This window comes from Triticum dicoccoides, chromosome 7B, assembly GCF_002162155.2.
Source record: "Triticum dicoccoides isolate Atlit2015 ecotype Zavitan chromosome 7B, WEW_v2.0, whole genome shotgun sequence".
Classification (NCBI taxonomy): Eukaryota; Viridiplantae; Streptophyta; class Magnoliopsida; order Poales; family Poaceae; genus Triticum; species Triticum dicoccoides.
Genome location: NC_041393.1, coordinates 204,214,062 through 204,239,906, shown reverse-complemented (window position 1 = coordinate 204,239,906; position 25,845 = coordinate 204,214,062).

Here is a 25,845-nt window from a genome sequence, read left to right as displayed (position 1 = left end):
AATGATCAGAAAAATCCAATCTATCCATCTGTACTATTTTCATGCATGATCAAACAAGTTAAATTGATGTTTCAAGCAGAACAAGGAAAAGCACTTTAAAAGGCCATATATGAGTTTGAACTTTGAATCAATGATTCAAATTAGTTCAAACCCATCTGTTCCTAGTTTACACTCATTTTGCCATGTCTCATGCATGCATCATATTGTTGCATACTGTTTGGTAATGTTTGTGTATCGGTGCTCTCTGCGGCAGGTTCTGCCCCCGAGGAGTACCGTGATAACCCCGACGAAGAGCAATACCAGTGCATCGAACCATCAGGCAAGCAACCAACCATTTGATCATATCGATACAATCCCATGTTCTCGCTCCTGCTCTCTTTTACTGCATTAAGACAACGCGTTTCAAACTGCTGTGTGCTACGGTAGTTGAACCCTTTTCCTCTGCATGACCTGTCATTGCCACAGTAACTAGATGAAACCCACTAGCATGTGTAGGAGTTGTTTGAGCCATATGTATGTGTTGTTCCTACCTTGCTATGCCTGCTATGCTTAGAGTCGTGTCAGGTCTGGTTCATCTGGGTGATGGGCTAGAGTGAAATGTTTATGTCGGTAATGAGAGTGGTGTGGTGAACACGATTTGGTAAAGGTATCGATGAGAGGCCATGTAGGAGTACATGGTGGGTTGTTTCATTGAAGCCGACCTTAAGCACTGAGATCTGTATGTGTGATTTAAGAATCAGCTACTACCATGCATTGGGCCCGAAACCATTGGACCCGCTCGGCTTCTTATTCACCCTAGTTCTCCGTCCAGGAGTTGCAAGTAGTTTCTGGTGTTTGTAGCCTACTGGAGGCCGTGGACAGCGCTGACCGTAGGGGTGGGCTGTGATGCGGTAGGTACGTGGCACGGTGTACCGAATACCCGTTAGGTATCTCGGGAACCCTGTTCACATCGTTCGGGGCCGTATGGGAAACCTCGGCCGGACTCCCTGCGGATGGAACCTGGATAGGCGATAAACCTGGACTGGAGGCTTAGGTGATTAGGTAGGTCGTGGCCGACACCCACGTTTGGGCTTCCGCTTGAAGGTTGCCGAGTACATGTCGTGTAAACGACGGTAAGTGGTGAGAGCGTGTATGAAGAAGTACACCCCTGCAGGGTTAACATGATCTATTCGAATAGCCGCGTCCGCGGTAAAGGACTACTTGGTTGCCTATACAGTTCATAGACAAGTAAACGGAAACTGCTAAAAGCCTCAAGATAAGTGTGAGGGCCGAGGATGGCTCTTCCGTAGGAAGACGGAGGTGGATCCTCGGTAGTGTATTGAAGTGGTGAGTAGTGGACTCGTGTGCGCAAAACCATTTCAAGTTGGAGTATCGTAGGATAGTCTAGCCGAGAGTCAAAGCTGGCTTGCTGCAATAACTCCACCAACCCTTCTTGATAAAATGCATGTATGTAGGATCTGATGTAAGTCTTGCTGAGTACCTTTGTACTCATGTTGCTATAATCTGCATTTTACAGAAGACGCTGCAACCCCTTCTGATGGGTTCTTTGTAGACGTTGACATCAACGAGTAGGCTAAAGACCCAGGTGGTGACCCTGAGCTTGTGAAGGAACACGTAGTATAGTTAGGCTTTCCAAGCCTCTTTTATTTTACTAGTTGTCTGTACTCAGACAAGTTACTTCCGCTGCTGGTTTGTATGACTGTATGACTTGTATGTTGGGTCGTGAGACCCGTACCTTTGTGTATGTTATGTATGGCTCCCTGAGCCTTAAATAAAGTACTTGTGTCGTAGAGGCATGTTGTGATGCTTCATTGTATTTGCACATATCGAGCATAGTGTGTGTATGATTGAAATGCTTGGTATGTGTGGGATCTGACTATCTAGTTGTTTATCTTTAGTAGCCTCTCTTACCGGGAAATGTCTCCTAGTGTTACCGCTGAGCCATGGTAGCTTACTACTGCTCTGGAACACTTAGGCTGGCCGGCATGTGTCCTTCTTCGTTCCTGTGTCTGTCCCTTCGGGGAAATGTCACGCTTTGAGTACCGGAGTCCTGCTAGCCCGCTACAGCCCGGTTTACCGGAGTCCTGCTAGCCCAGTGCTACAGCCCGGACCCACTTGCTGATGACCGACACGTTCGAAGCTGGGTCATGGATGCCTGTCCCTGTAAGTCTGTGCCACTTTGGGTTTACGACTAGTCATGTCAGCCCGGGCTCTTTATCATATGGATGCTAGCGACACTATCATATACGTGAGCCAAAAGGCGCAAACGGTCCCGGGCAAAGGTAAGGCGACACCGTGGGGATTCCGTGCGTGAGGCCGCAAAGTGATATGAGGTGTTACCGGCTAGATCGATGTGACATCGAGTCGGGGTCCTGACACTGGTCTATGGGGCAGAATGGTTATCCCCACGAAACTCATCTACGGGTCACCTTGAGTACTTGCTTACGACGAGATCGTGCAAGATCAGCACCGGTGTGACGATGTTGTGCTACTCGATGAGAGCCGTCTCCGGGCTGCTACGCGTGATGCTCGCTATCAGCAAGCCCCGCGTCACTATCATAGCCGCAGGGTTCACACCCGAAGTTTTTAGGAAGGTGACCTTGTCCTTAGGCGTGTCTAGTCTGCCAAGGGTACACACAAGCTGGTACCAAAGTGGGAAGGCCCTTACCGGGTAGTATGAGTCACCAGACCTGGCGCAGTCTGTCTGGAGACCGGAGATGGCACTCTGTTGCAAAACTCATGGAATATTGAGCATCTCTGCAAGTTCTACCCGTAAGGCGCGAGGCTACCGGGCCCTGCCCGGCAGCCACCCATTTGTACAGGTCTTACCTCAGCTGCATGTAAACCCTTATACAAAGCCGGGGCGATGACCCTGTGCAAGAATAAAGAAGCGTTGTAGATGGGCCCCAACCTAGATTGCATGCATGCATGAGCATTTCAGATTACTACATAAACGCTTCATGACCATCTGCATATGCATATAGATAGGATTGCATCCTACATTCATTCTCATCTGCATGAAGTTACAGGTTCTTACTATGGGCTTAGTTTCAACAAAGGAGTGAGAAGATTACCCGGCACTATGATCCCGGCAAGCCAAACAGATAAGTTCTACCTCTTGTCCATTCGTGTTCTTTAAGCTACAACTTGTGCATTGGAAAGCCTCGCCACTCCTTTTATACTTGGGTTCTCCCATTCCTGACTTGAACGCTGCTTCAGTTAGGGTGGTTGTAGTTGCCTTTGATAAAGGGAAGTTGGTGGGGGCTGGTCCTTCTGTTTGTAACTCGAGAGGTGAGGTTCTCCGGCAGACAAAAAGAGGACCGGCAAGATAACCTGCCGGGGCAAACTCGTTTATTTACACTAAAGAGGCATCTCACCTCTGCATGGACATAAACATGCACGAGTTTTCGGCAAGGTTCATCTTTTTCATTAACATGCCGATACAAGTACAAGCATTACAAAGCACAAACATGGACATGAGAGATTACATTATTTGAATTAAAATTTGGCAAGTGCCTACAAATTTAAGGTTGAAAAAAGATAAGTGCCCCATGATCTCCTCTTTTTGTTTTCCCTCCCCCAGGCACTGCGGTGGAAGGAGGAAAAGACGATAAAAGCACCCAGCAGGAGTCTGTCCCAATCCCACCCCAACTCGTTCAGGAGCAGCCGAACGAGACCGGGGCTGGCAAAGGTGTGGAGGAGAAGCGTAGGAACGGGGCAGAACACCCCCGCTGCCCCCACCGGCGGGAAGACATGACTCGAGCCCTAGCGAAGCCATCCTCGGGGGCTCGGTCGGGAGATCACCGGAGGAAAGGAGGAGGCACTGAGAAGATTCCCCTCCCCGGCTATAGCCCAAAGAGGCTGATGATGATGGTACCGGGGAGGGAAGGGAAGGACAGAAGATGAGGTGGCAGGTCACCGGTCGGAGGCGAAGGCATCCGCCATCGTACTTCGACCTGGCCCCCACCACTCGTCACCGCTGCCTTCCCTCGTTTTATCTCCATCACCGCCGATCCTAGGAAGCACCAAGACCCCCGTCCGGTGCCCCCTACAAAGATACGGCGAGCGACCAAGGTGGCCAAGGGGTGAGAAGTGCAACGCTTCCCTCCTTGGCGGGAAGGAAGGCGTGCCCCTCATCGACATCAACTCCAGCTCCAAGGAGAGGGGATGTACTGGGATTTCCAATGATCCATATCCCCTCCCCTTGGACTTGGACCAAGCTCACTCCCCAAATACTAGCACCCTCGCTCAGCATTATCAACCCAAAATTAAAGCTTGGAGGCCAGCCCCAGACTCCCCTTTCCAACATATTCGAGAAGGGGCAAGATAGTAGAAGAAGAGGATGTTGTTGGATGCCTCCGTTCCTCCCCTGCTCTTCCTTTTATAGGCAGGCGGGGGACTGTGGGCTGGATCCATGGTGGGCGACTACCGCCCTCCTCCACCGGTTTAAGGAGGTTTGGCCCTCACCATCATGCTCTCCCATGCCACGTGCCTCCGTTACCTACCCCGCGCGATGCATGCAGCATACATGGCTAAGGATAAGGGCGCAGTGGGAAGAGTAAATTGGCAGTTTCTATCCCGTGCTTTAAAGTCATTCACAGGCCATTACTGGAGTGGCACCACCACCATTGGCTTTCCTCAACGCATGGGAAAACCGGAAACTGGCCCGGAATCAAGACTAATGAAGAAGCAAAGAGGATCTCAAAAGACCATCTTCTTCAACAGTGCTGCCTATGCACTTATTAGGCCCTACCCCAACAATGCTTGGCAGCGCATTTGGGGCAGGCTCGGGGGCTTCTGTCAGTGCAACAGACCTGGGGCATGTGGACCTGACTGTGCACAGGCACAAGATCAAGATTGAAACACCAAAGCAAGACACCAAGAGACTAGAAGAACAAGTTAGCAGATCAGAAGGAACCAAGACGAAGATAGAGAGGCCAGATATCGTCAAGAAAGAAGCCTCCCTTGCCGAGCAGGAGAGCCCGGCAAGGGGTGAGGCCACCTCCAAAAGAAGAGGACCAAGGCGTCCCGGCAGGGCCATGCCGGGACTCACAAAGGCCAGGATCACCCCATCGACTGCTCCACCACGACCCACCTCGTGGATCAGTGCGGTGTCAAGACGCAGGATGATTAAGTGGCAACGATTCTCCACATGGCGGCCACTTCCTACCAACTGAACCCACAAATGACACCCGTTCAGTGACGTGTCAAGCGAGTAGGCGTGGAGCTGGCGAATTAGCCCAACAAGAATTGCTGGGCACCCAACGATGTGACACTAAGCGGTCCATTAAATGCATGCTATCAGCCTACAGGGTTAGGTATGATAAGCACTGTTGCTATCATATCAGTGTCTAATGGCCAATTTAGCATTGTGGTAACCCCTTTATCTATAAAAGGAGGCCCATGTCAACGATTCAAGGGGTTAGAAGTTTAGACACCCCCGTACGTGTGTAGTCGCCACTGCCCCGAGCAACTCCTGTCGGGCAAGTGTACTACGCACCACCACCACCTTTTTCCCAGTCAATCCACCAAAGCAGGAGTAGGGTTTTATGCCTCGCGGCGGCCCAAAACTGGGTAAAACTGCATGTGTGATCCCTGTCATGCTGCCTTGCGTTGGTCTGCTCTTTGTGCAACGCGACTCCCCCTGCTGAACCAGCAAGGGGCCATCCTGTTCCCATAGGTGGTCGTGGTTCCCCACGACAGTTCCATATTAATCTTGTGCTCACACAGAGTGGGACTAATGCCCTTAAGATCATCAAGAGTATATCCAATAGCAGAATGGTACTTCCTCAGGGTTTTCAACAATCTCTTTTCTTCATGCTCTGAAAGGTTAGCACTAATAATAACATGATATATCTTCTTTCAATCAAGATAAGCATATTTCAAAGTATCCGGTAATTGTTTAAGCTCAAACATAGGATCACCCTTGGGTGGAAGAGGATCTCCAAGAGTCTCAACGGGCAAATTGTGTTTCAAAATAGGCACTTGTTTAAATAATATCTCATCTATTTTGTTTCTTTCATTCATATGCATGTCATTTTCATGATCTAGTAAATATTGTTCTAACGGATCAGTAGGAGGCACGACAATAGAAGCAAGACCAATAATTTCATCCTTACTAGATAATTCTTTATCGCGAGGTTGTCTATGGAATTTGGAGAAATTAAACTCATGAGACACATTACCAAAATTCACACTAATTGTTCCCTTATTGCAATCAATCTTAGCATTAACCGTATTCAGGAAAGGTCTACCAAATATAATGGGATAAAAATCATCTTGTGGAGAACCAAGAACTAGAAAATCATAAGGATGTTTTATTTCCCCACACAAGACTTCAACATCTCGGACAATCCCAAGTGGTGTGATAGTATCTCTATTAGCAAGCTTAATAGTAACATCAATATCCTCTATTTCAGCAGGAGCAATATCATTCATAATTTCTTGATATAGAGTAAACGGCATAGCACTAACACTAGCACCCAAATCACATAAGCCATCATAACAATGACCTCCTATTTTAACAGAGACAACAGGCATGCCAACAATAGGTCTATTTTTATCTTTTTCATCGGGTTTAGCAATTCCAGTAGCTTCTTCGCAGAAATAAATTACATGCCCATTCATATTTTCAACCAAGAGGCTTTAACCATAGCAAAATTAGGTTCAACTTTAATTTTTTTAGAGGGCGTAGGTGTTCTTATATAACTTTTATTAACCACTATTAAAACTTTAGCATGTTCTTTTATCCTTACGGGAAAAGGGGGTTTCTCTATATAAGCAGCGAGAACAACTGGATTAGTACTATATGTAACAGTTTCCTCTTCAGCTTTAGTAGGTTCTACTATTTTTACTTCAATGATAGAATGATATTTGAACCACTTCTCCTTAGGGAGAACAACATGAGTAGCAAAGGATTCACAAAAGGAAGATACTATCTCAGAGTCAAGTCCATATTTAGTGCTAAATTCATGAAAAGCATAGGTATCCATAAAAGATTTAACACAATCAAACTCGAGTCTTATACCTGACTCCTTACCTTCGTCGAGATCCCAATATTCGAGGTGCATTTAATTCTTTCCAAAAGATCCCATCTGAATTTAATAGTCTTCTTCATAAAAGAACTAGTATAAGAAGTATCAAGCATGGATTGATCATTGTGAGAAAGCCGAGCATAAAAATTCTGAATAATAATTTCTCTTGGGAGCTCATGATTGGGGCATGAATATAACGTTGACTTATGCCTACCCCAAGCTTGAGTGATACTTTCTCCTTCACGAGGCAAAAAATTATATATATAATTCCAATTACGATGAACTAGATGCATAGGATAATTTTTTGATGAAATTCCAATTTCAATCGATTCCAGTCCCACTCTCCAATATCATCACATAGCCTATACCATGTCAATGCCTTTCCCTTCAAAGATAAAGGGAAGACCTTGTTGACTTCATCTCCGAGAAAACCTACAAGCTTAAATAATCCAAAATTTTCATCCACAAAGATTAGGTGCATATCAGGATGTAATGTTCCATCTCCTGCATAAGGATTAGCTAGCAGTTTCTCTATCATACCCGATGGAATATCATAATAAATATTTTAGTAGGTGCAGTAGGTTGAGGGACAACTCTTTGTGCTTCTAGTCGAGGTGAAGATACCCTGAACAAGCCCCTCAAAGGATTATTTTCCATAGTGACAAGTGATAGTAAATATCAGCACGTAATATATTTTTTCCTTACCAAATTCCACTGACCAAACGCGCTTCACTCCCCGGCAGCGGTGCCAGAAAAGAGTCTTGATGACCTACAAGTATAGGGGATCAACCGTAGTCCTTTAGATAAGTAAGAGTGCTGAACCCAACGAGGATCAGAAGGAAATGACAAGCGGTTTTCAGCAAGGCATTTTCTGCAAGCACTAAAATTATCGGTAACAGACAGTTTGGTGGTAAGATAATTCGTAATGGGTAACAAGTAAGAACTATAATTTAGGTGCAGAAAGGTGGTTAATCCTTTTTATAGCAAAGGACAAGCCTGGAAAAACTCTTATATAAAGCAAAGCACTCCCGAGGACACATGGAATTATTGTGAAGTCAGTTTTCATCATGCTCATATGATTCGCGTTCGCTACTTTGATAATTTGATATGTGGGTGGATCAGTGCTTGGGTGTTTCCTTACTTGGAAAAGCCTCCCACTTATGATTAACCCCTCTCGCAAGCATCCACAACTATGAAACAAGAATTAAGATAAATCTAAACATAACATTAAACATGTGGATCCAAATCAGTCCCTTACGAAGCAACACATAAACTAGGTTTAAGCTTCTGTCACTCTAGCAACCCATCATCTACTTGCTACTTCCCAATGCATTCACCTAGGCCCAAATCATGGTGAAGTGTTATATAGTCGATGTTCTCATAACACCACTAGAGTAAAGACAACAAACATCTCATCAAAATATCGAACGAATACCAAATTCACATGATTACTTATAACAAGACTTCTCTCATGTCCTCAGGAACAAAAGTAACTACACACAAAACATGTTCATGTTCATGATCAGAGGGGTAATAAATATCTTTAAGGATCTAAACATATGATTTTCCACCAAGTAAACCAACTCGCATAAACTACAATGAGTAATCAACACTACTAGCAACCTACATGTACCAATCTGAGGTTTTGAGGCAAAGATTGAATACAAGATGTCAAATTCAGGGCTCCGCAGACCCAATAAAGGTTCAAACTCTGAGGCGTGTGCAAAGAACTCAACCTCTCAAGCCAACCAATTGTCGCTGTCACGGCCTAACTCGATGAACGAGGAAGGAAAGAGACACGGCAGTTTACCCAGGTTCAGGCCACCTTGCGGTGTAAGACCCTACTCCCACTTTGGGGTGGATTAGCCTCGCGAGGGGTTGAGGATGAACTAGTACAGAGGAAGAACAATCTCAGGAGGTCTGTTCATTTGTAGGTGTGAGCAAGAGAAGTCTCTCCCTTTCTACGGTGGTGACTAAGCTATATTTATAGTGGCCTTGGCCCTCTTCCTCCAAACGAAGGAGGGAAGGGATCCCGCATTGGCAAATTTTAAAGGGGGACAGGAAGTACATCCTATCGCGATGAAAGGTTTTCTTCGCCTGCAAAGCTTCTGGTCATGACACCGTGGTGGGCTCGGTGATGACATCTGTCTTGTCGTCCTGGCGGTCTTGGTCTTGTTACACGGGAATGGAAACCTTTGGGTGATTCCTCGGGACCCCGCGCTTGCACTTGCCTCCTTAGCACCAAAGAGGAAACATGCTGCTCTGCGCCCGCTGGTGCCCGCCTGGCCTTGGTCCTCATGGCTTGTGTCACCTCGACTTCATGAGGTGAACGCTTGCATAGGAATCTCCGCTCCTTAGGAGCCAGCCTAGGGAGGCCGCTCCCTTCGAAGGTCTTGGCGTTGTCTACCTTGCGAGGGTTATGTCTTGTCGAAGCTGAGGATGGGCAGTACCAGGCCGTCGGTGGAGGCACGCCGTGGACAGCAGGCAGGCATGTCTAGATACCCTAGTCCTCAGAATGCCGACAGTAGCCCCTGGAACCAAGGTGCTCTCGGACTTGGCTTCGAGGCGAAGCCAAAGGGCAAGAGCGAAGCACCGTGGGCCCCAATCACTTGCGGGCCAAGTCGACGCGTGGCACTTGATGGGACATGGGCATCTCCACTTCCCCACACAGCCTCGGCAACTGTTCGACTTGACAACTGCCTGTTGCATGCAAAAAAACCATCATTACTCGAGATCGTAGGAGGCCGGCCGTTGGCCTCCCTCCGGCTATAAAGCTCATCTCCGTCTTCTCGCTCCTCCTTCTTCCTTTCCATCCCACTGCCTTGCCGGCGAGTTCATGGCACCAGTGAGAAGGTTTTCCGCCGCGGAGAAGGGCAAAACCCCTCAGGTGGAACCTGAGCTGCTCCCGTCGAAGAAGAGGCCTGATTGCTCTCGTGATGCCGCTGCGGAGCCCATGGCGAAGCGGCCTTGGCATGAACAGGCTCTGTCGGGCTTCCCGGTCCCCATGTATGCCCGTGCGCAAAGTCCCATGCATAGGGATGGCGGTCGACATCGTGGGGAGCGGGGTCACAGAGGAGAACAGGTGGTGGCCGTATGGCCACCCCACTCACATACCCACGCTGAAGGCACGACCCACGAGTTCGTAGTTTGTGCAGCAATGCCGCCACGTACATGGGTCCGGCTCCCACGGTCCTTCGCAAGGGAGATATCGTCGAGGGGTCCCGTGGAGTTGTGCCTGCAGCATGACTGATGTTGCGGCCAAGCTTTAGAAGCGGAGGTCGAGGTCGTCGATTCTGGCGATGTCTTCATGAGTCGAGGATGGGGCAAGATCGCCCGCGCCTGCCACCCGGAGGGAGGCCACGACATCCACTTTGAGTACGACGGGGCGTCAATGCTCTCCTTCAAGGTCTTTGGCAAGGATGGTCGGCGCCTGGGATGCTACTCCAGGGGAGGTGGTTGAGGAGACGAGGCTGCCCGCGGTGAACTTGCCCTTGGCCTTGTCCACGATTCCCCCGACAGCAGCAACACCTCCTCAGGGCACGGCTCAAGCGATGATGACAGCTATGAGCCACCACGTCGCCGCAGTCGAGCCCAGGGAGGACATGCACCATCTTCACACCGTGTGCTACGTCGTTTAGGCCGCGGTCCTCGGGAGACCCTATTTATTTTCCTTCAATCCTGTAGAAAACCATGTAGGGCCCCGCAGGGGTATGTAAAAACTGTGGTGCATTTGCCTTAATGCTTATTATTTCCAAACAATGCCACGTTTACGCTTCTTGTTGTGGAACAGTTCCCCCTTTCATGCTCGTGGTATCTTAGAGCTCTATGTTGACAGGACCCAGTCCCCAGGCAAGCTTCAGCCATCGTTGGTTTGCCAAGTTGCGAAGCCGTGGTCAAGGCTAGGAGGTGAGCGGCCCGAGATCCAGTAAGAGCCCCTGAGGCGTGATGCTCAGGGGGTCCCCTTTCACGCACAAGCGTCTTCTGAAAGACTTAAAGTGAAGCATCCTTGTTCGAGCGAGATCGTGAGAGGAAAAACACTGATCGTAAGGTTCACGCCTGCATGTATGGGATGACTTATCTCGGCAAGCCTGCGGTGACCCATTCGCTGTGAGGACAGCTTCTTGTGTGACATCAGGCTATGTCCTGGTGGTGGTGGCACTCCAAGGCAAGACTCGCATCGTCCCCTTCTTCCTCGCTCATCTAGGTGCTCTACGTCCTCGGGTCCTGGCCCTGGAGCGAAGCTCAGCCGCCGCTGGTATGCTAGGTCACGATGTCGGGGGTGAGGGCTCAAGACCCAGTAGGAGCCCCTGAGGCACGTTGCTCAGGGGGCCCCTTTAACGTGCAAGCGATTTGCGTGAAAAAGGAGTGGCTGGCCTTGCGAGGGGTTGCGACTCGAGGTGTTGGAGGGGCCGCTCGGGATCCGGGCTCCAAGGGTCCCTGTGAGTTAGTCGAAGAAAGAAGACATAACCATGCTTGTTGTCCTGCCAGTGATCTTTCCGCAAGAAGATGAAGGCACTAAGGACCCGGTGAGGTGACATTCGTGGGGCTAGCCATGAGCCAGATCTCGGTCTCTCAGACTTATCACCGCTACAAGGACGGACCCGAGCATAGGCGCCGTGCTAGTAGCCCTTGTTGCGGGATGAGCGAGAGGCGGGTTAGCAACGCATAGAGGCCATGAAGGGCGACTCCATAAGTACGAGATGACAGGGGTGACATCAGGTAACCATGATAACACATGCATGCATATTGGACTGGAGTACATGAATCAAATTGGTGCGGCTCCGGGACTGGCCCTGGCAGCTTGAGGTTAATGTAGCCCGAGGGGTGCCCTCAATTGAACAAAAGAAAAAGTCCCCTGGCGCCATCATTGGAGAAGTTTTAAGGCAGTTGAAGATGTGCGCTGAAGAGGTCATTCCTCACGAGTCGTTCGGCTCCTAAGTCTCAGGGGGCTCCGGTGGTCTGGGAGGGTTGTGAGGGTCCAGTGCATCCTCCATTAGGATTGCCTGGGGCTTGGCCTCGTGAGCCGCTAGTATGCCCTACATGTAGCGCTGGTGCATGGCAGCCATGTTTAGCAGGTTGAACGGCATGCAGACATAGCTGTGGGGGCAGCCCCCACTCCAGCCGACACGAGACGGCAAGAAGCGCTCCTGGTAAGCGGCCCTGTTGAGCCCTGGTATGTTGACGCAGACATGCAGCTCGCCACCCATGTCAGGGGAAGCAGCTGCACTGAGCGATGCGGGGCGGCGCTCGCCGTGCATGGCTCGCGCCTCTTGAAGCTCTTCGATTGCCTTGGTGATGAACTCCTGAACGCCTGGCACCTCGCGCCCTGCTTGCGGAAGCGCGTGTTGAAGCACGCCTCCATATGGTGCCTGAACGCCTCCCGCGTGACATTGGCCAGTCAGAGGCCCTCCAGAGGAGAGCCCCGAGCCCAACCTGAGAGGAGCGACGGGCGTGCCTTCCTATGCGAGAGGGGAAGGCGCCCCAGCGGTAGGCGCAGGGCTCGAGGCACGATCATCGGATTCCCCAGCCTCCTGAGGGCCTTTGTGCAGGAGATGTTTCTTCTTCTTAGGGACGGCCTCAGGAGGGTGGATGGTGCCCTCGTCGTCTGAGTTCTTGATTGTTGTGGCCTAGTAGGCGGGCTCGAGGGAGCACACCGCGTCCTTTTGATCGCACGCCATCGAGATGATGCCGCAACTCCCAGGCATCTTGAGGACGTTGCAGCCATGGTGAGTCACCACCATGAACTTGGCCAGGGCCGGGTACCCGAGGATGGCATTGTACGGGAGGCGAATGTGGGCCATGTCGAAGTCGGTGAGCTTGGTGTGGTAGTGGTCGCGCTTGCAGAAGTCGACAGGGAGGCAAATTTGCCCCAAGGGACGGAGGAGCTATCGGTCACCCCTCGGAAGGGCCTGGTGGGGAGGAGCTGATCGTAGGGCACTTGGATCCACTCGAATGTCTCAGCAGAGAGGACATTCGGTCCCGCACCTCCGTCAATGAGTGTCTTGGTAATGAGGATGTTGCTGATGGTCGGTGAGTAGAGCATTGGGAGCGCGTCGGCGGTGGCCGTACACTTAAGCTGATCCATAGAGTCGAAGGTGATGGCGTACTTGGACCACCTGAGGGGACACAATGCCTCGAGCTTGGGGAGGGTCGTGTTCACCTTGTGAGCGAACTGGTTGAAGACGCGATGGGAGGCAGGGGCCTGAGTGCCACCCAGGATGCAGGCGATAGCACAAGGCTCTTGGAAGCCCCCGGCCCCATCATCTTGGTAGTGATCAATGTTCCTCCTTGGTGGCGGCGGTAGCGGAGGAAGGCTGGCGTTACCCTGAGGACGATCCTCATGAGGCTGATCCCTCCAGGGGCCATTGCAAGGTTGGCCCTACCAGCAGTTCTTGCAAGGCTAATCACGCCAGTCCTCGCGAGGGTCACGGTTGTCCCAGCGGCCTCCACCATTGCCTCCTCCGCGGCCGTAGCCACGGTCATTGCGCTCAGGGCGGCAGCCAAGGCGCCCATCCCGGATGGCCATGATCTCTTGGCAGTCCTTGGTGTTATGGCTCTGGACATTGTGGAAGATGCAGAACGGGCGGCTTCCCTTGGAGGACTAGGGGTGGTCCCAACCGTGCTTCATCTCGGGCTTGGCCGCGAGCATAGCTGGGCCCTTGCGCTTTACGTCCTTGGCTTTGGCCTTCTTGTCTTTAGGATCGGCCTCCGGGAGCTCAAGGAGGGAGAGGCGACCTTCCTCTGCCTTGCACACCTGGTTGCCATGTTGAACATCTCGAGAGACGAGCACAGTTCCTCATGTATGGCGAGTTCTTCCTTCATCTTGACATCCTGGACGCCATCAGTGAATGATGAAATGATGGCCTCGTCTGACACCTTAGGGATCTCGAGGTGAATGTCGGTGAAGTGCTGGATGTATTTGTGCAAGGTCTCCCCTGGCTACTGCTTGATGCACCGTAGGTTGCCTGCAGTAGGGGCACGGTCCCGAGTGCCCTAGAAGTTGGTGATGAAGCACTCACGTAGCTCATCCCTGGAGGAGATCGATCCCATTGGGAGGTTCAGGACCCACAAGCGCGCGCCATCCTTGAGAGCCATGGGAAACCAGTTCGCCATGACCTTCTCGTCACCATTCGCCGTGTCGATGCTCAGCTCGTAGAGCTGGAGGAACTCAGCAGGGTCAGGGGTGTCGTCGTAGCACAGAGGCAAATCAGACTTGAACTTGCCAGGCCAGACGACGCGACGCAACTCTGGAGTGGATGCTCGGCGACCTGCCGCGCTCACGGGAGCCCGCCGCGGAGGGGGAGCCTAGTCTTGGCATCCGTGTGCCGCCCTTGGGTGGCACACGGCCTTGATGTGGCGGTGCTGAGAGCGCACACACCTCTCCCTGAGGCTGCTGCACCACCTGGCAGCTTTCTTCATCCCGCGACGGTGCCCTGAGCCGTCGGTCGCGCTGGGGGCCTCACACCTTGGCTCGAGGATGACATGCGCTGGAGAGGAGGAGGGGGTGCACCGTGGGCCATGTCGCCCGCCTAAGGCGACGGGGTAGGCAGCGAGCGAGACGTCGCATGAGCCTCTCCAGCGGCGCTGGCGAGCTCGGTGATGCGGTCCAGCCAGTTCTCGTAGAGGTCGTCGGCCGGGCAATAACGTAGGAGCTCACACGCCATGAGCAATGCACCCTGCGTGTTTGCTAGGCCGCGACGAGCGTGGGAGGACAAATCAATGGCTGGAGTCAGCGACGGAGTGGCGGTGCGACCATCGTGCAACACAGAAGGCGGCAGCGACGAGTCCTACTGCTCGTGGACCACGGGGCTGGTGGCAGCGTTAGCCACAGGTGACGGGGATTGGAAGGGAACATCATCGCCCACAGGTGCTTTCTGAGCTACATCAGCACGAACTCTACGAGCGTCGGCCAGGAGAATGGTGGAACAGTGGCGGAACGACGAACGGAAGAGAGGCTTCGACACGCCCCTATCTGGCGCACCAAATGTCGGATTCAGGGCTCTGCAGGCCCAAGAAAGGTTTGAACTCTGGGGCGTGTGCGAAGAACTCAAACTCTCAAGACAACCAATCGCTGCTCTCACGGCCTAGCTCGAACGGGGAAGAAAAGAGACACGGCAGTTTACCCAGGTTCGGGCCACCTTGCAGTGTCAGACCCTACTCCTACTTTGGGTGGGTTAGCCTCGTGAGGGGCTGAGGATGAACTAGTATAGAGGAAGAACGACCTCAGGAGGTTTGTTCTTGTGTAGGTGTGAGCAAGAGAAGTATCTCCCTTTCTACGGTGGTGGCTAAGCTATATTTATAGTGGCCTTGGTCCTCCTCCCCCAAACGAAGGCTGGAAGGGATCCCACAATGGCCAATTTTAAAGGGGGACAGGAAGTATATCCTATCCCGACGAAAGGTGGTCTTCGCCTGCAAATCTTCTGGTCTTGACGCCACGGTGGGCTCGGTGGTGACATCCGTCCTACCGTCCTAGCGCTCTTGGTCTTGCTGGACAGGAATGGAAACCTTTGGGTGATTCCTCGGGAGCCCGCGCTTGTGCTTGCCTCCTTAGCACGAAAGAGGAAACCTGTTGCTCTGCGCCCGCTGGCGCCCGCCTGGACTTTGTCGTCATGGCTTGCGTCACCTCGACCTCATGAGGTGAACGCTTTCATAGGAATCTCTGCTCCTCAGGATCCAGCCTAGGGAGGTCGCTCCCTCCGGAGGTCTTTGCGTTGTCCACCTCGCGAGGCTTGGCCCCTCATGAGGGTCTTGTCTTGCTGAAGCTGAAGATGGGCCGTACTAGGCCGTCGGTGGAGCCACGCCGTGGGCCGCATGTAGGCAGGTCTGGATACCCTGGTTCCCAGAATGCCGACACGAGATGAACTAGGGTTTGAGAGGAGATGGTGTTGTTCAAGATGTTGATGAAGATTGATCCTCCCATGATGAGAGGATCGTTGGTGATGACGATGGCTTCGATTCCCCCCCCATATAGTGTAGTTGGGAGAATTCAAAAAGATAATAGGACTATCATGTGTGGGTGCAATAGCAACAATTTTATTCTTAACATAAGGAATTGTTGCAAGTTCATCTCCATAATCATAATTCATATTGGCATCATGGCCACAAGCATAGCAAGCATCAATTTCATCAAAAACAGATATTTCAAACGAATCCAAGGGATCGTAGCAATTATCATAGCAATCATCCTTCGGTAAGCACAAAGGGAATTTAAACAATGTATAATTAGAAGAGTTACTCTCATTAGAAGGTGGGCACGGGTGATCAATCCACTCTTCCTCCTTTTGTTCTTTGCTCTCCTCCTCATCCTTTTCATCCAATGAGCTCACAGTGTTGTCAATTTCTTCTTCCATAGATTCCTGCAAAATATTAGTGTCTTCTTGGCTAGCGGATTCTTTCTCAATAAACTCATTAATATCAGGATTATATTCATAATTCTCATAGAAATATTTAAGTATAGCATAATTTTTAGGTCTGTAAACAACATCATCATAATTTTCACACTTTTCAAACAAAGATTCAATTTCATAAGCACCCTTAAGTCCCTCCCCACCTCCCCTCCATCGCCCCCCGCGCGGGCAACCGATGGGCTCGAACCCTAGTTGTCGGGTCACCTCTCCTTCCTCTCCCTCCCCTCCGTTCGCCGCCGGTGGTCGCCGCCGGGCATAGCTTGTGCGTGCGACGGCGATGGCGGAGACACTCCTCCCTCTTGCGAGTCATAGGGTGACGCAGGACACCCTGGCTTGAGGGGTGACCCCGATCTAAACTTCGGTGGCGTCGATCTGGTTCATGACGGCCCAGAGCTGGACTAAGGCGATGTGGCGGCCGACCGGCATCCTAGTGGCAGCTGTGGTGGCAGTGTTGGCAATGGTGATGGTGGTGCCATGGCGGTGTCAGAGGCGGCACGGGCTGCAGGCGCGGTGGCCTGCCCCATTCGAGCGGCGGCGAGGCGCCATCTGCCTTTGGATCGGCTGCGGCAGTGTGGAGGGCCTGGTGGTGACGTCGGCGGCACCTCTGGTGAGATCTGTTCTAACCGGTGCAGCCGACAGTGGTGGTCATCTCTTCGTCAAAGGTGGCCAGCCTGTGGCTAGGTGGTCGGATCTCAAGATTTGTCATCTAGTCCTGGCTACGAGTCAGGGAGACATAGTTGTCGGTGAAAACCAAGCCGTTAGCGGGAGATGGCGGTGTTTTGTGCTCTTACCTTGGTGAAGGCATCGTCGTGTAACTGTTGTCTCCCCACTTGTGCTTCTTCGGGGCAAACCTGAGGACCTGGTCTTCCAGATGAGACGATGGCGGTAGTACAGTGCTGTTTCTCTCTTGGGAGCATCATTTGTGGAGCAGCGCTGGAAGACAGAGGTAGGTGTGGAGCGGCTTCGTCTTGCACAAAGCTTCGGTGGAGCTATCAAGTCATGCCTGACCGACAGGTGCTACGCCGAGTCATGCCTGGTTGTCAGGTTCTACGCGCGATGGACCTTGCAGAGTCTTTGCATCTGGATGGACGAGTGCATGGCGGTGGTGCCATTGGGCGTTGTGGTGGCGTCGACGGATGTCTGGAATGGCAAGGATGATGCGGATCTCTCTCCTGAAGATGGATCAGTGGTCGGATGATGATGGCAGCTTCTAAAATGTATGCATGTGATGTGCGCTTTAGGTAGGCTGCACCGGCTGTTTGTCCTGATACGTTATGTGGATGGATCGACGACGACACCGGTTTTATATATGGAGAGTGAGAGCACTCCATATTATCAAGTTTGTAGGTGTGAGCGGTGGCTTCAGGTGAATTGATTTATGTTCTTGTTAGACCTTTGTGGAATAATTAATAAAGATGGCTGCATGCATCGATTGATGCAGAGGCCGAGGGTTTAACCTCCTTCTCTAAAAAAATAATCACCCTTAAAAGCAACAAATTCTTCTATTTGTTGCATATCATAGTAATCATATATACCATTAGCGTAAGAAGCCAAGGTTTCATTATCACTAAATTTACATGAAAAGGGAAGGTGTGGAGCCTTCATCCTAGAGCAACAAGTATAATGATATCTCAAGCATAAATTCCGAGCATACCAATGCAACATACGAATTTGATCCCATAAGAGTTTCCTTTTCTGAATCAAGCATTAATCTCTAAACTATTCACGTCGATCCAACGTGTCTCCCATTATGAAGTTGAATGGGGTTTTCGCAGGATTATCAAAGTAGTGTTTAATATTTTCCACATAAAGAGCATCGAGGGTTTTAGGAGGTTCCCCATCTCCATGAGTAGCAAGTACACCTAATTTTTTTGGTATTTCCTGTTCCATATCCATAATTAAAGATAGAGAACAACTTAGAACAACAAATAAAATCTACTTAATGATAAAGCAAACAAGCACACACAAGAATATTCACCCTACGCTATTGCTCCCCGGCAACGGTGCCAGAAAAAGGTCTTGATAACCCACCAGTATAGGGGATCAATTGTTGGCTTTCTCAATAAGTAAGAGTGTCGAAGCCAACGAGGAGCTAACGGTAGAAACAATACTCCCTCAAGTTCTATCGACCACCGATACAACTCTACGCACGCTTAACGCTCGCTTTACGTAGAATATGTATGAAACTAGAAGTACTTCGTGGGTGTGATAGGATAGGTTTGCAAGATAATAAAGAACACGTAAATAAAAGATAGGGGCTGTTTAGATAAATAAAAAACTAAGTTAGTTTTAGTAGAGAGCTTTTTGTCACAAGAAAGTTATTTGTCCCTAGGCAATCAATAACTAGACCGGTAATCATTATTTCAATTTTATATGAGGGAGAGGCATAAGCTAACATACTTTCTCTACTTGGATCAGATGCACTTATGATTGGAACTCTAGCAAGCATCCGCAACTACTAAAGATCATTAAGGTAAAACCCAACCATATCATTATAAGGTATCAAGTCCTCTTTACTCCCATAAGCAAACAACCTACTTACTCGGGTATGTGCTTCTATCACTCATGCCACCCACCATAAGAGAATCATGAACATATTCCAAACCCTACAGTGGAGATCCCTCACACTTGCGCAACTCGAAGAGCACCATAGGACAACACCAATAATAAAACATACAATTCAAACCAATCATGATCATCAATCAACCCATAGGACAAAACGGATCTACTCAAACATCATAGGATAGACATACATCATTGGGAAATAATATAGCATTTTGTACCATGTTTAAGTAGAGATTAGAACAGGGAGAAGAGGCGTTACACCGTTGCATAGAGGGGGAGAGAGTTGATGATGACGGCGGCGAAGTTGTTGGTGTAGATCACCGTCACGGTGATGGCCCCATCGGTATTCCAGCACCATCGGGAGAGAGGGGGAGAGATCCCCCTCCTCCTTCTTCTTCCTTGGCCTCTCTCTCTCTCTCTGTGTGTGTGTGTGTGTGTGTGTGTGTGTGTGTCTGTGTGTTTCCTTCTGTTTCAGTGTTTCCATATTCTGGCATGTCACCGTTTCTTAAATTCCTAGAGACCTGTAACTCCGATCGGGCTAAAATTTTAACATGATTTTTATTCCGATATTAGCTTTCTTGCGGCGAAAGAAGGGCACCGACCGCATTATGGGGTGGCCACAAGCCTCCTGGCCACGCCCTGGGGAGGGGGGCGTGCCTCCATGGTTTGTGGGCCCCTCGGGCATCATCTTGCGTTGATTCCAATTCCCAAAAATCACATATATTCCAAAAAAATCTCCATAAGTTTTTATCGCGTTTGGACTTTGTTTGTTATGGATATTCTATGAAACAAAAAACATGCAACAGACAGGAACTAGCACTGGGACTGCATCAATATGTTAGTCCCAAAAATAATATAAAAAGTTGCCAAAACTATATGAAAGTTATAGAATATTGGATGAAACAATCAAAAATTATAGATATTACGAAGACATATCAGCATCCCCAAGCTTAATTCCTGCTCGTCCTAGAGTAGGTAAATGATAAAAATATAATCTTTGATGTGGAATGCTACCTAGCATAATCTTGATCATATAATCTAATCATGGCATGAATATTAAGATAAGAGTTATTCAAAGCATTAGTCTATCATTTGACATTAAGACAATAATACTTCAAGCATACTAATAAAGCAATCATGTCTTCTCAAAATATCATGGCTAAAGAAAGTTATCCCTACAAAATCATATATTTTGGCTATGCTCCATCTTCATCACACAAAGTATTTCCTCATGCACAACCCCGGTATTAGTCAAGCAATTGTTTCATACTTTTGATGTTCTCAAACCTTTTCAACTTTCACGCAATACATGGGCATGAGCCATGGATATAGAACTATAGGTGGAATAGAATATGGTGGTTGTGGATAAGACAAAAAGAAAGGAGAAAGTCTCACATCAACTAGGAAAATTAATGGGCTATGGAGATGCCCATCAATTGATATCGATGCAAGTGAGTAGGGATTGCCATGCAACGGATGCACTAGAGCTATAAGTGTATGAAAGATCAAAAAGAAACTAAGTGGGTGTGTATCCAACTTGCTTGCTCATGGAGACCTAGGGAAATTTGAGCAGCCCATCATTGGAATATGCAAGCCAAGTTCTATAATGAAAATTTCCCACTAGTATATGAAAGTGACAAAATAGGAGACTCTCTATCATGAAGAACATGGTGCTATTTCAAAGCACAAGTGTGGAAAACGGAAAGTAACATTGTCCCTTCTCTCTTTTTCTCTCTTTTTTTATTTTTTTTGTTTGGGCTTCTTTAGCCTCTATTTTTTATTTGGGCTTCTTTGGCCTCTTTTATTATCTTTAAAGTCTGGAGACTCATCCCAACTTGTGAAGGAATCATAGCTTCCATCATCCTTTCCTCACATGGGACAACGATCTAATAATGATGATCATCACACTTTTATTTACTTACAACTCAAGAAATAAAATTGATACTAGAACAAAATATGACTCCATATGAATGCCTCCAGTGGTATACCGGGATGTGCAATGATCTAGCGTAGAAACGATATAAAAAACATACAATCCATGAAAACATCAAGCTAGCTATCTTATGATCATGTAAAGCAATATGACAATGATGGTGCGTGCCATAATAAACGGAACGGTGGAAGTTGCATGGCAATATATCTCGGAATGGCTATAGAAATGCCATAATAGGTAGGTGTGGTGTCTGTTTTGAGGAAGGGTATATGGTCGGTTTAATGCACTGGCGAAAGTTGTGTGGTACTAAAGAGGCTAGCAATGGTAGAAGGTGAGAGTGCGTATAATCCAAAGACTCAACATTAGTCATAAAGAACTCACATACTTATTGCAAAAAATTATTAGCCATCAAAACAAAGTACTACAAGCATGCTCCTAGGGGAGAGGTTGGTAGGAGTTAACCATCACGCGCTCCCGACCTCCACACAAAGGATGACAATCAAGAAAAGAAATCATTCCGACTTCATTACATAATGATTCACCATACATGCTTGGTACAGGAATCACAAACCTTAACACAAGTATTTCTACCAATCCACAATTACTCACTAGCATGACTCTAATATCGCCATCTTTATATCGCAAAACTACTGCAAGGTGTAAAACATAAGATTTTGGGGGAACTAGCTCAACCCTCTTTGGGGTGGCCTATCACATATATATAATGGTGGCATACACGTCCTATACCAATATGGTATGGATTACACAGTTGGGCTATAATACAAAGTCTGACACCCTCCCTCAATCTCAACTCACTCCTGAAGCATCTAGAAGGTTGAGATTGCGCCTACAGACCTCAAATATGGGAGAAGGTAGAGGCTTGGTGAAGATGTTTGCAAGTTGATCTTTTTAAGAGATAAACCTGACTTGTAGTAGCTTCTGTGCAACACGTTCCCTCACAAAATGATAGTCAATCTCAATCTGTTTAGTCCGTGCATGGAACACCGGGTTTGATGACAGAAACGTAGCACCGATGTTGTCACACCAGAGGACCAGAGGATGTGGCCAAGAAACTCCCAGCTCTCGAAGTAGGGACTCAATCCATATAAGTTTGGCAGTCACATTGGCAACCACCTTGTACTCGGCTTCTGTGCGACTGCGAGAAACAGTGGCTTGCTTGCGTGCACTCTAGGCGATCAAATTAGGACCCAATAACACATCATATCCCCCTGTAGATCGCCTGTCATCTAGACACCCAGCCCAATCAGCATCTGAGAATGCAGAAAGAACTCCGGAGGAACTGGGGCACATGTGGAGACCATAGGAGACAGTGAGACGCACATAACGCAGTATGCGCTTCACAGCAGACCAGTGCACATCAGTAGGCACATGAAGATACTGGCACACCCTGTTAATTGCAAAAGAGAGATCAGGACGCGTGATCGTCAGATACTGCAGTCCACCAACAATACATGTTCTCAGTCGCGTCCTCAGGAGACAGAAGAGCACCATCAGCAGCGGAAAGTTTGTCGGTGGAGGACATGGGCGTAGGAGATGTCTTGTACTTGAGCATACCGGCACGGTGCAAGAGATCAAGAGAGTACTTCTTTTGGGTGAGAGCCAAGCTTCCATGAGACTGATGAGCAACTTCAATACCGAGGAATAAGTGAAGTTGTCCCAAATCCTTAACTTCAAAATCTCTGCCAAGCACAATCACAAGAGCATCAGTAGCTGTCGGACAGGAGCTGACCAGGACAATGTCATCCACGTACACTAGTAAGTACATGGTCACACTCAGTCGTTAAAACAAGAACAGTGAAGTATCAACCGTCGAAGGAATGAAGCCATGAGTACGCAGAGCTGAAGCCAGGCGAGCATGCCAGGCACGACACATGTGCTTCAGTCCATAGAGAGTCTTCGTCAGATGATAGTGATGATAAGGCTGAGTGTGATCGACAAATCCGGGTGGCTGCCGCATGTAAACCTCTTCTTCAAGCAATCCATGAAGAAAGGTATTCTGCACATCAAGCTAGTGGAGAGACCATCCACGAGAAACTACCAGAGACAGAAGAAGTCGAATAGTGGTAGGCTTGACAACAGGGCTGAATGTATCCTCGTAATCCAGTCCATGACGTTGTTTAAAACACTTAGCCACAAGACGTGCTTTGTAGAGCTCAATATAACCATCTCCATGTTTCTTCACCTTGAAAACCCACTTCGAATAAATGATGTTGACGCACGGAGGAGGGGGAACAAGTGTCCAGGTCTTATTCTGCATAAGATCATGATACTCTTGTTCCATAGTAGCCCTCCAGTGGGGGATACTCATAGCAGCTTGATAACTGTGTGGTTTGGCGGTTGGATCTTCCACAGCATTAGCCAGGCAACCAGCCAGATATGTGATTATGCATCAGTGCGTTCCTTGGGACGAATGATGCCACTGCGGCTGCGTGTGTGCGAACGTCGTGGAGCAGCAAACACCAGGGCAGGTGGAACATCCGGGGCTAGCGTGGCCGGTCCAGGGGAGTCCTGCAAAGAGGGACCAGGCGACAACAGGCGAGGCAATGGCGGGCCAGGTGATGATGGTCCGGATGACAAGGACCCAGGTGTCGTGTGCAGTGCTGCCGACCCAGGCAAGGTGGGCGGTAGGGAGGCTCGTGCAGGCGACAAGGTGACGATGGAGGCGAGGCTGGGCGAGGAGGCGGTGACATGGGCCGCTCAGGAGAGGCCGTCGCGGGCTTCGGCCTAGTCATAGAGGCAGGCGTGGCTCCTGAGGCGGGGTCGAGGGCGGGAGGCCGTGCATGCACATGCACCGGCTGATCGACGTGCACCACAGGCGGCGCAGTTGGTGCATCAGGTAGGAGTTCTAAGCGAGCACCACGTCAAATTCCTGCACCATGATTAGGTAATAACACAGGCAAATATTCGGCATCTTCAAATTGGCCAGGCATAATAGGAGATGAATGCATAGATGGGGACGTGATGGGTGGCTGGGGCATGGCAGAAAAAGGGAAGACGTTCTCATCAAAAACAACATCACGAGATATGTAGACATGATTTTTTGGCACATGGAGGCACTTGTAGCCTTTATGGAAAGAACTATACCCCAAGAACACACATTTTTTGGATCAAAACTCAATTTTTCGATTATTATATGGACAAAGATGGGGACAACAAGCACACCCGAACACCTTGGAAAAGGTATAGTCAGGAGTTTCATGTAAGAGAAGCTCAATAGGAGTTTTCATATTAAGGACACGCGTACGTAATCTGTTAATGAGAAAACACGCGGTGGCAAAGGTATAGTCAGGAGTTTCATGTATAGAAGCATGAGCAACAAGTGTGAGGCCGGTCTCAGCTACATGGCAATGTTTGCGCTCAACGGCGCCATTTTGCTGATGTGTATGCGGGCATGATAAACGATGGGAGATCCCAAGCTTATTAAAGAAAGTGTTGAGGTTGTGATATTCGCCCCACCAATCCGACTGAACATGAATAATTTTATGCTTGAGGAGACGTTCAACATGCAATTGAAACTGAATGAATATATCAAACACATCAGATTTGCGCTTAATAAGATAAAGCCATGTGAATCGACTATAGGGATCAATAAAGCTGACATAGTAGTTGTGACCACTAACAGATGTTTGTGCTGGACCCCACACATCAGAAAACACAAGTTCAAGAGGACTCGTTACTTCTCTAGTAGATGAAACAAATGGTAGTTGATGACTTTTGCCTTGCTGACAGCCATCACACACGTACATCTCTTTATTGCTAGACTCTAATGGTAGCTCATGGCGGTGGAGTATGTGGCAAACGATATGTGTGGTAGGGTGACCAAGGCGAGAGTGCCACTAGGATGGCGACACACGAACACCGCAGAAGACGTGCGGGCAGATGGATCCTCCAAACAGTACAAGCCTTGGCTCAAGCGGCCACTAAGTAGGACGTCCCGGATTGCTCGGTCCTTAACAAAAAGATCAAAAGGGTGAAATTCATATAGGACATTATTATCAAGGGTGAGCTTAGGGACGGATAAAAGATTATGAGTCACTGAGGGTACTCGCAAAATATTACGAAGGTGGAGTGATACGTCTCCGTCGTATCTATAATTTTTGATTGTTCCATGCCAATATTCTTCAACTTTCATATACTTTTGGCAACTTTTTATAGTATTTTTGGGACTAACATATTGATCCAGTTCCCAGTGCCAGTTCTTGTTTGTTGCATGTTTTATGTTTTGCAGAAAACCAATACCAAACGGAGTCCAAACGGGATAAAAATGAACGGAGAATTATTTTGGAATATTTGGGATTTTCCGGAGGAAGAATCAACGCGAAACGGTGTCCGAGGTCGTCACGAGATAGGGGGGCGCGCCCCAGGGAGGCAGGCACGCCCTGGGCTCTCTTGGGCTGCCTGTAAGGCGGTTGATGCCCTTCTTTTTCCGCAAGAAAGCTAATTTTATGAGAAAAATCTAGGCGAAAGATTCACCCCAATTGGAGTTACGGATCTCCGGATATTTAAGAAACGGTGAAGGGGTAGAATCAGAGAACGCAGAAACAGAGAGATAGATCCAATCTCGGAGGGGCTCTCGTGCCTCCCAAGCCATGGGAGCGAAGGACCAGAGAGGAAACCCTTCTCCCATCTAGGGAGGAGGTCAAGTAAGAAGAAGAAGAAGGGGGCCTCTCTCCCCCTTGCTTCCGGTGGTGCCGGAGCGCTGCCGGGGGCCATCATCATCACTACGATCTTCACCAACACCGCTGTCATCTTCACCAACATCTCCATCACCTTCCCCCTTCTATATTTAGCGGTCCACTCTCCCGCATCCCGCTGTACCCTCTACTTGAACATGGTGCTTTATGCTTCATATTATTATCCAATGATGTGTTGCCATCCTATGATG